Genomic DNA, 9,579 nt, shown 5'->3' with positions numbered 1-9,579 from the left:
AGGGTGGCAGCTAGTAAGCAAATAGGGGTGCAGTATTCAGCTTGTGGAGTAGACCAACCCTAGTGCTGATATTCTGAGAGTAGAGGCTGAGGCTCCCCTTCTTGATCCTCTTAGTTTCTGGATTAAGTTATTCCTGATATTGATTTTAGAGGACATGTGCTCTAGGGGTTTCTTATAGGAGAGAGCCTGATCCAAAGTTACTCCAAGGTATTTTGGGTGAGGATCATAAGGGAGTAAGTTGTTATTCAGGTAGGCCTTTGGGGTGGCATTGGCGAGTCTGTTGTTGAGATAGAAACAGGTGGTCACCGTTTTGCTGACACTGGGTGTGAGTCTCCAGTCAGCAAAGCGTTTTCCCAGAGACTTCAGGTCCTCAGAGAGGAGGAGGCAGTCCAAAACTTCCAAGTTTTTAATCTTTCACTGCTAGGGCCAGGTTATCTGCATATCCAAATTTATGTCCCCTTGTAGCTGGCATATCTGAGATATAAAGATTGAACAGTGTGGGTACAGAACCTTATGGAAAACCATTGTTGAGTCTTATGAACTTGCTAACGTTGTCCCCAATAATGATCTGAAAGGATCTATTGCTGAGCATGTTGTTTATTAGGTGATAAGAGGATTTTACAGAGGATGATGTGATTCAGTTTGTAAAACAGACCTTTCTTTCACACAGTATTGTATGCTGCAGTAAAGTCGATGAACACAGCTGTGGTTTTTAAGCCTCACTAGAAACCAGCCTCCATACATCCTGTTAGGCTCAGCACCAGCAGTGGGATTCTATCTATTCCACTACCGGTTTGGTGATCGCATGCGTGTGCGCACCTAACATGCATGCACCTAACATGCAAGTGCGCAGCTTTGCGCATACCAGCTGAGGCTTGCAGTCCCAATCAGATAAAGAAGAGAAAAGTGCAGGGGCAGGTGGGAGTGCCGATCCTGCGCTTTTCTCTTCCTTCTCCTCTCAGCTGATCTTCTCAGCTGATTGTCGGAGGCTTTTTTGCTACCAGTTCAGCTGAACCGGGCCAAACCTGCAGCATTCCGCCACTGCTCAGCACCTGATCAACACAACTGCACTTATGACGAAAGCCGGCTTGTTTCACGGGCAGAAATGTATCTATTGGCAGCCAGATTACACTGAAGAATTGGCAGTTAACAACAATTGGCAGTCAGACATCTTTGTAGAACTCCTGACTCTCTAAATACATGTCCTTCTGGTGTCTAAATATAACTCAGGTTCCATAGGGTTCTTGTCTCCTGAAGAGGCTTTGTGTGTGAGAGAGTGAGTCTTCAAGTCAGTGTTGATCCGTGATGACTTCCTGGAAATATCCCTTAAGTTTTCTTAGCAATGTTTCGGAATTTGTTTGCCATTGCTTCCTTCCTAGGGTTGAGAGAAAGTGATTGGCACACGCACCGTGACTTTTGAAGGTTAACATGACTTTTCTGTTAGGTATAGCAAACTTTTGTGAATTAATTGCAAAGTCTGCCTACTCCTTTAATTAACAAAACTCATGCTCACAAAATACTTAATGTCTGAAGATGTATGTTGTTTTTCTAAACTGTTTTGCTTAGGGATGATGGTGTTGAAATTCAGTCTATTTGGAGAATAAAATGTGGGGTAGACTGCCTAAAATCCTAAATTGAAATCCACAAGCATATAGATCTGCAGTGGGAGATGCCATTTCTCTGTGCTGCTGGCTATGTCAACCACAACTAACACAATGTTCATTTTCTTGTACATGACATGTATGAAGGGAATGTATGTTTCATTTTTCATCCAGTAAATTCCCAAGACTGCATATTAATTAAGAAACATTACTCAAATAGCATTAGAAATCGCAATGTAAATAAAACATTGCGCATTTTCTTCCTTGTCTTCATCGCTCTTTAACATTCCAGTGTTGTTCTCCTGTGCCTCTTTTCAAACTGGAAGCTTTTGGGGGGCGGGGTCACATCCCTATCAAATCTTCCAATTTTTCTATACATGCATTGTGTTAAATGAGTGACAAATGAAAGGTTTACCAGAACCATTCAGGCTAAGCCCCTAAAGAAAATATTTAAATTTTCTGAAAATTAAAAGAGCTGAACGTGCTTAGAGAGAAAGAAAAATGGTCTGCAATGGTCATGTGCCTAAACTCAAAACACAGGAACAATAGAGCAGGTTTCATAAATATCCTAATATTGGCAGGAGGTGATTTTTTTTAGATAGCCACATGTCTTTGATTGTATGGAAACACAAAAGAGTAAAAATCATTAAATCCTGGTACACTACTTATCACTGGTTATAGTTAATAATTTTGCTGCCAAGCTTGTATCAACTGATATTTCTCAATTGTCTTCAAATATATTGAGGCTATCTAATTGGGATGATATCAGAACATAGAAAACTAACAGCAGAGCTGGCAACTAGTGTACAATATTGCTTCATACATTTATTTTCATCAATGGAAGCTTCTCCTTTCTTAATTCCTATTTATAGGGAAGTAATCCTTGTAGGTTTGGGCACAGTGTATAGGGATTTTTGCTAATACCAACAGTGAATTGTTGCTAATCTGAAAGTGTGATTTGAAGAAAAACTGTGATTTGCCAAAGCCAAAAGTGTGGATTTTGTTTGGAAGATTGAATCCGTACAATTTGTTTCAATCATCCATACAAGCATGCATATATTGACAAAAGAGGAAAAGGTTTACAAAGAGATTCTAAAGAACAAAGTTTAACTTGGAAAGGTATAGAAAGAAATGCTTCCTAAGCAACAGAAAGGCAAAACAGCCACAGCTTAGTGACTGACAGATAAAGAAGAGAATAATGTGTTGCTTACATGAATGGTGGTGGTATAGTAACATTATTGATGTGGATAATCTGGGCCGGTCTTTCATCCTCAACAAGGCTGGGTTTAAGACAAATTCTGCAAAAACATTTTTTAGAACATATGAAGGAGGGATTATTGAAGGTATGTGAGTTTGAAGTGATTTATTGTTGATGTAGATCATGACATAGTCTCTTCAATGAGGCCAGCAAGAAATGATCTTACAAGATTTGGGACTATCTAATGGGTAAAGAATGAGTAAAATCAAACTACAGTTCCACTGGGGGCGGCGGGACGGGACACTAACCAAGCTTAAACCAAATGGTGAACTGGAATGCAACTTTCAGAAATCATGGTTTTGAGAATTTTGTGAGCAAGAATTTTGTAAGCCAATTCTGAATCAAATTAAAGATAACTTGCTCATCAATTAATCTAGTCAAGTAGAAATTATGCTCTGAAATATTCACACCTGCTGAGATATTCATACCTGCTGCCAAGTTTTGCTTTGCTTTGTTGCTTCATTTTCTTCTGGAAAACAAAACAATGGTGATTTCAGATTTTTTTTATCAATACATGAAGACCATAGAATTTGACAATGGATCTTTTCATTTCTACTTGACAATAGAAATGACATTGGAAGACATTGCTTACTTCATATAGTAACCTCATATTTTCCAATAACTTTTCTATTCTTTTTCTTTATTAGGAAAAAAACTGCAAAGAAAGACAAAATAGAATAACTTGTAGTGCTGGAGAAGCCTCTTTTTTCCTTTTAGAAAGCTAAATGTTGAATTTTAACAATATACTGTCAAGCATCAGAGTTGCCTAAGTGAAATGACTGAGGAGAATGTGTCAAATTAATAGCTGTTTTCCACAGGTGTGAAAGATAAATTTTGAACTTTATTGCCTGGTGTTTCCTTCCAATTCTATAACTCTGTATTTCCATAAATTGTAATTTCAATTTAATATGTTCATTACTTTAATGAATTTGCTTGAATGAGAAAATCCAAATAAGATGGATTCAGAACAGCAATATTGTTTTAACAAGCACCTATGACACAGTTCTTTAAAATGACAGAAATTATAAGAACTAGAAGTTTAGAATATAATATTTTTCAAAAACAGTCTAAAAGAAGAAACATTTTTTTCAGTACAGTGTATCCTCTTGGAGCCTAGACAGAGCTTTCTTCACATTAAAAGCAATTAACACCATTTGGGGAATTTTTAATTGCTCTATAAAGCATGCTATAAATAATTATTCCCAGCTCTGTGGATCCCTTGAATACTGTTCTTGACAGTTGTAATTTATGGAGCCTGAAGCATGGCTCCTTTTATTCAGCATATATCCTTATTATAATAATGACTTAGCACTCTGGAGCTCTTAATGAGTATAAAGAGCCTTGTGCTCAAGGGATGGGAATAAATGCATGATTTTAAGAACCTGACCAAACACCATTTCTCCCTCGTTATGGTTACAAATTGTTAATTGGCTCTCTACATTACTAAATGATCAAAACTTTATGGGGATGGAATCTAAGAAAACATTATCATGCCAGTGCGGTTTGGTGCAATCCACACAGCAAATGATACATCATTACAAATATTGGTTAGATAAATAAGAATGGAGGTGACTTTGGGTACTTTTCCCCTGTGGCTAAACAACTGGATGGGAAATGCATGTAGAGGGCTGGGCCTTTGTCTATAGTATATAATAACTAAATCAAAAGCAAAGCAGTGGTTATCATCTTCTCTTGGGAGCACAGGGGAAAAGCATCAGGCATTTACTTCAGTATTCCCTAGCTACTTAATTTCAGAACAGATGGTTAATTAATGTTTGACTGACTATATATAAAACATTACGGTACATTATTGTTGATATATATACTGTGGACACGAATCTAAAGGGTAGGCTGCAGTATATCTTTGCCTCTTCAATAGAATGAAGATCATGTATCATTCATGTACTTTGACTCTATATCACGGGTGTCAAACTCATGGTGTCATGTTGCTGTCACGTGACATTCATGACATTTTCCCCCTTCTTTGAGTTGGGGTGGGGCATGGCCTACACATGACACATTCGGCCCATGGTCCACCAGTTTGACACCTCTACAATATGCATAGAATGATGCTTAAAGATTAAGGAAGCAAGCCACTCTCAGCTGAAACCAATAGCATAAAATGACTGGTCTTTGGCTTCTTTTCCCATCTGTCTTTGGGGACATTTGAAGTACAACTTGATAAAGTGTCAACAAACTAAGATCTGATTGATAGATTTTAATCTATAAGTTGAGTTTTAGTCAAGCAAAGTCATCTTGGTATGGTGTAATCAAAACTTCAGCTATTTATATAAAAGAACCATGGATGCTATATACTATTGTGGAGTCTTAAAGCAAAACCACATGCCAACATTCATGAGGTAAAATAGTGAATAGCATATAAACAAAACATACGGCAGGGTGGACAACTAATTTTCCCAAGGGGGCACATGAGAAACTGGGACCATTGAGGGCCACTGCTACCGCTGTCCTGCCCCCTTGCAGACCCCCAATGCTGCTGCCCCACCATGGCTGCTACCATCAATTTCACCAATGCCACAGGCTGCACAGAAACTGCCTATGGGCTGGATGTGGTGTATAAACCGTAAAATGCTCAGTTCTGGCATATAGACTAAATTATGCTAAAGTTTCCCAAGCTAGGAAATGTCCTTCAAAGTTTAGGGTGAAACTTTACATGATCCCTACAACTGTGCTAACGGGAAATAATGGCATTTGTCAATGCAAGAAGAAAGAACAAAAAATGGACAATGTTGGGTAATTGGAAATGCACAGGTTTTAAATCTATACTCTATTATATAACTCACTAAATAACCTGGGCTAGTCAGCTGAATTTCCACTACAGAATGCTAAAGAACTATTTTGGGCTAAGTCAGTTTTTAAAATTTTCTTTACTTAAAAACATAAATGGTCAATAATCTCCAATTGTCTGTGATAAAACAACAACACAGTAATTGATTTATACAGGATTTTAAGGGGGTTCAGGATGCACTGTAGCATAACTACAGCTTCCAAGGTAGAAAGTTAACAGATAACTTGCTTTTTGGTAGCAACCCCACTTTTAGTGGCTATTGTACTTTTCCTAACAGTAAATCTGATTTATGAATTTATTTCAATAAGGTAGTAGAATTAGGATAAGTTTTCACTTGGATAGATCTTACAAAAAAAAAAGCTTCTGTTTTTACAAGATTTACTGTGTACTTGGCCTATCAACTGACAAAGGAGTTTATTTTCAATATTTCCAATCACCATGGTTTAATTTAAAAACAATGTCTGAGAATTGGAGACTTGATTTTGTCTTTTTTAAAAGATGATCTAGCCATCCCTAATCTTGCAAATGTGCCTTCTGAGCAACAGGTAAAACATTCAAGCTGGAAGAACAAACAGTCTATCATCTTAAACTTTAATCTGTTTATTATGGCAGAATCCAAGAACAAAAATGCTATAATGAATGTGCTCATTTTTACAGCCCCCCCCAGAACCTTATAAAAGCCATGGTGGCACAGTGGTTAGAGTACAGTACTGCAGGCTACTTCTGCTGACTGCCAGCTACCAGAAGTTCAGCACTTCAAATCTCACCAGACTCAAGACTGACTCAGCCTTCCATCCTTCCAAAATCGGTAAAATGAGGACCCAGATTGTTGGGGTCAATATGCTGACTCTAGAAACCACATGGACAGGGCTGTAAAGCACTGTAAAGTAGTATATACTGTAGGTCTAAATGCTATTGCTATTACTATATATATATTTGCTGCAATTAATATAGCTATACCCCCAATAAGGGAGTATCATGAGTTGTGATTCATATATTATTCTGGAGCAGATCTATGTGGTTTATAATCAAAGAAATTAGTAATAAACTCAGAGACTTTATTAGTGTCCTCTGACTATTAGGATATTGCCAGCATATAATAAAGGTCACTATTATCAGTAACCTGTCACAAATTTTCTGTGAGAGAAAACAGGAAATTTCTCTCTAAGGTGAGTATATTTTAAAGTGAATGTAATTTTTAAAACTAATATTGTTTTACTCCTACAGATTCAAGCACCATTTAAAAACATTTTACTCCAAATAGCAATTTTTTAATTATTTATGAAATTTATATGCCATTCATCTCTGCATCAAGTGATCCTCGGCAGTTTATAATGTCAAAAATAACCATATAAAAATTAAGAGGTTAACTACATTAAAATATTGGGTATTAAAAGATGAAACATTAACATTAACAACAAAGTGGATAATAAGCACCAATGCGTAAACAGGATGGAGTTGAGGTTTTCTATAATAAAATATAAATAATACAATATAAAATATAATAAAATAGTTACTTTTGAGAGCTGATGAAACTTTGGCATAATACCAAGGTTCAAAACCAGCATTAACACATAGGCAAGAGTTAAATATAAAAGGGAAACAATTATGGTGCAGTTCCATGGACTTTTACCAAGGAAATCCTATGGAACTCACTTCTGAAAATATATGCATAGAATTGCATTGCTAATGGTAATTGAAGAGCTCCACCTATTCCCAAAGTATGGCTATACCATTCAGCCTTCCTCACCTGCTGCCCTTTAAGGCCAGCCTCCTCATAGGCATGCTGATGATGGGGTGGTGAGGATTGTAGCCCACACATCTGGAGGGCACCAGACTGGGGCAGGAAGGCCATTTTAGCTGTTGAGCTTTTTTTTAATAAATATTAATTGTTCCTCTGCTTCTGAAGAGCATCTGCCTCCAAAGTTATTGTCTTTTGGCAAAAGCTGCCTACTTGCAGGATGAAAAAAGAAGCAATTTGGTTTAATTTAATCAGTTTGGTTCTTGTGCCACCTCTATCTGCACCAGCCAGCCACCATTAAGGAACAATACATCCACCTGACACCATTTATAGCAGTGGTGGCCCCAGGCAAGGCTCAGCTCACCCCTCCTTTGCCTGTAACAAATTAAATTTGTGCCATCAGTTTTGAGGCAAGTTAAACACCAGGGGAAGCCAGAATGGACAGTGACAGTGTGATGAATGGAGGCACTGAGGAGAATGACACAGAAAGAGAAGAAAGGGGAGGGAGAATCAACCAGCTTTCAGCTGCTGCCCTACATCAGGTGCCGAACTTTTATTTGCCTCTTCACGCTGTTTCAGAGAAACAGAGATTGATTACTCTTGACTCCTGATATTAACTTCCTGCTTAAATTGCTCCACGTCTTCTCCTCAGTCTTGTGCCTAGGAGTCCGTAGCTGTATGTTTTCCCGTATCTAGGGTGAAAGTTGTTCCACGTTTCTCCTTTTTCTCCTCTTCTAAAGAGATGGCAGAAACAGTTCAGGCTTAAACCTGCCAGGGTGGTTTATTCCCATCTCTATGCTACAAAACTACAACTAATTCACAAAGGCAGAAACCACAGTAGCCGAACAATATTTACAGCTTTCTGCATAATGTTTGGACTCAACCACTATGTTTGGACCCATTTGCAAAGCTCTTCCGGATATCTATTTATAAATTGGGATGAAGGGGAAGTACAGCAGAGTACCAGATGAATATGCATAGTATAGCTATACTTTTGTAACAGAGCTGAGATTGGCTGGGGTGCCCTGAAGAACAAATAATAAGCCTGGATTTACTAAACTGTAAGAGAAAGAAGAAAGAAAACTTTCCAGGTAGAATTTTCAGATGCAGATTGCTGCTAAAATTTATTTACTGAGGAATGGAAAGAAGGCAGCTTTCCCCAGCTAAATGATCTTCTCATGAGCCAAATTATAACTATTATCCCTGCTTAATTTATCCAGCAACTTTGAAAGGAAATGTAGTTAAACATTCCAGAAGGACTCAAAGTTATAAAGAAATGGAATGGATTTTACTGTTACATGTTGCAGTGATAAGGAAAATAAACAGTGATATATTGGACTTTCAGGATTATGAGAGATGTTTCTCAACAGGAATTTTCATTTAACTAGTCATTTTAACAGATATGAATATTGATGGAGGCCAAAATCTTTTTAGAGATATCATTATCCTTGACCATTAGTTGAGGACAGCTGCCTCACAAGGATCTGTAGAGAGGCACTCATTTTCCACTTCTACACATTACAGGTAAAATGCTGAAAGCCAGTTGAATCATTTATATTCAAATGTATTTTTATTTACTTTCACATTCACAGCTTTCAAATTACATTGAAAATTTTATCAGATCACATATTCCTCTTCTAATTTTTAACAAGGAACAAAATATGTGTTTCCCTAGTAAATGGCTGATACGAAATTTTCTTTGTCATTTGTTTTTTGTTTTTGTTTTTCTTCTGACCTAAAAGAATACAACAAAATAAAGTTATAGGATTTGTTCAGTAGCAAGAAAACCATTGAATCCATCACACATCGAGCAAGATTGCTCCCATGATAGGTATCTACTTGATTGTTTTGTATTTCTCTCATGACATCTTTGCTTTGAATGTCAACATCTTTATCTAATTCTAGTTTTATTTTTAATCAGAAACTTCCTTGTAACTAATATTAGATAAATCAAGATAAATGGTGATACACTGTCGATCTTTAGATCAGAAACTGTTTCTAATCTATGTAGTTCAACAGCACCTCAATAAACAAGAATCTAGATATTCCCGTTATTTTATCCTATTCTATTTGTTCCTATCTCTACATCTATTTCTGAACCATTTGCTTTAACCTTATCTTTCTAAAGTGTTGTCATTTTTTTATATTTACACTGAAACCATAATCCCAG

The sequence above is a fragment of the Pseudonaja textilis genome, chromosome 4 (genome assembly GCF_049901715.1).
Source record: "Pseudonaja textilis isolate UNSWEBS1 chromosome 4, rPseTex1.2, whole genome shotgun sequence".
NCBI lineage: Eukaryota > Metazoa > Chordata > Lepidosauria > Squamata > Elapidae > Pseudonaja > Pseudonaja textilis.
Note: the sequence above shows the minus strand (reverse complement) of the source record.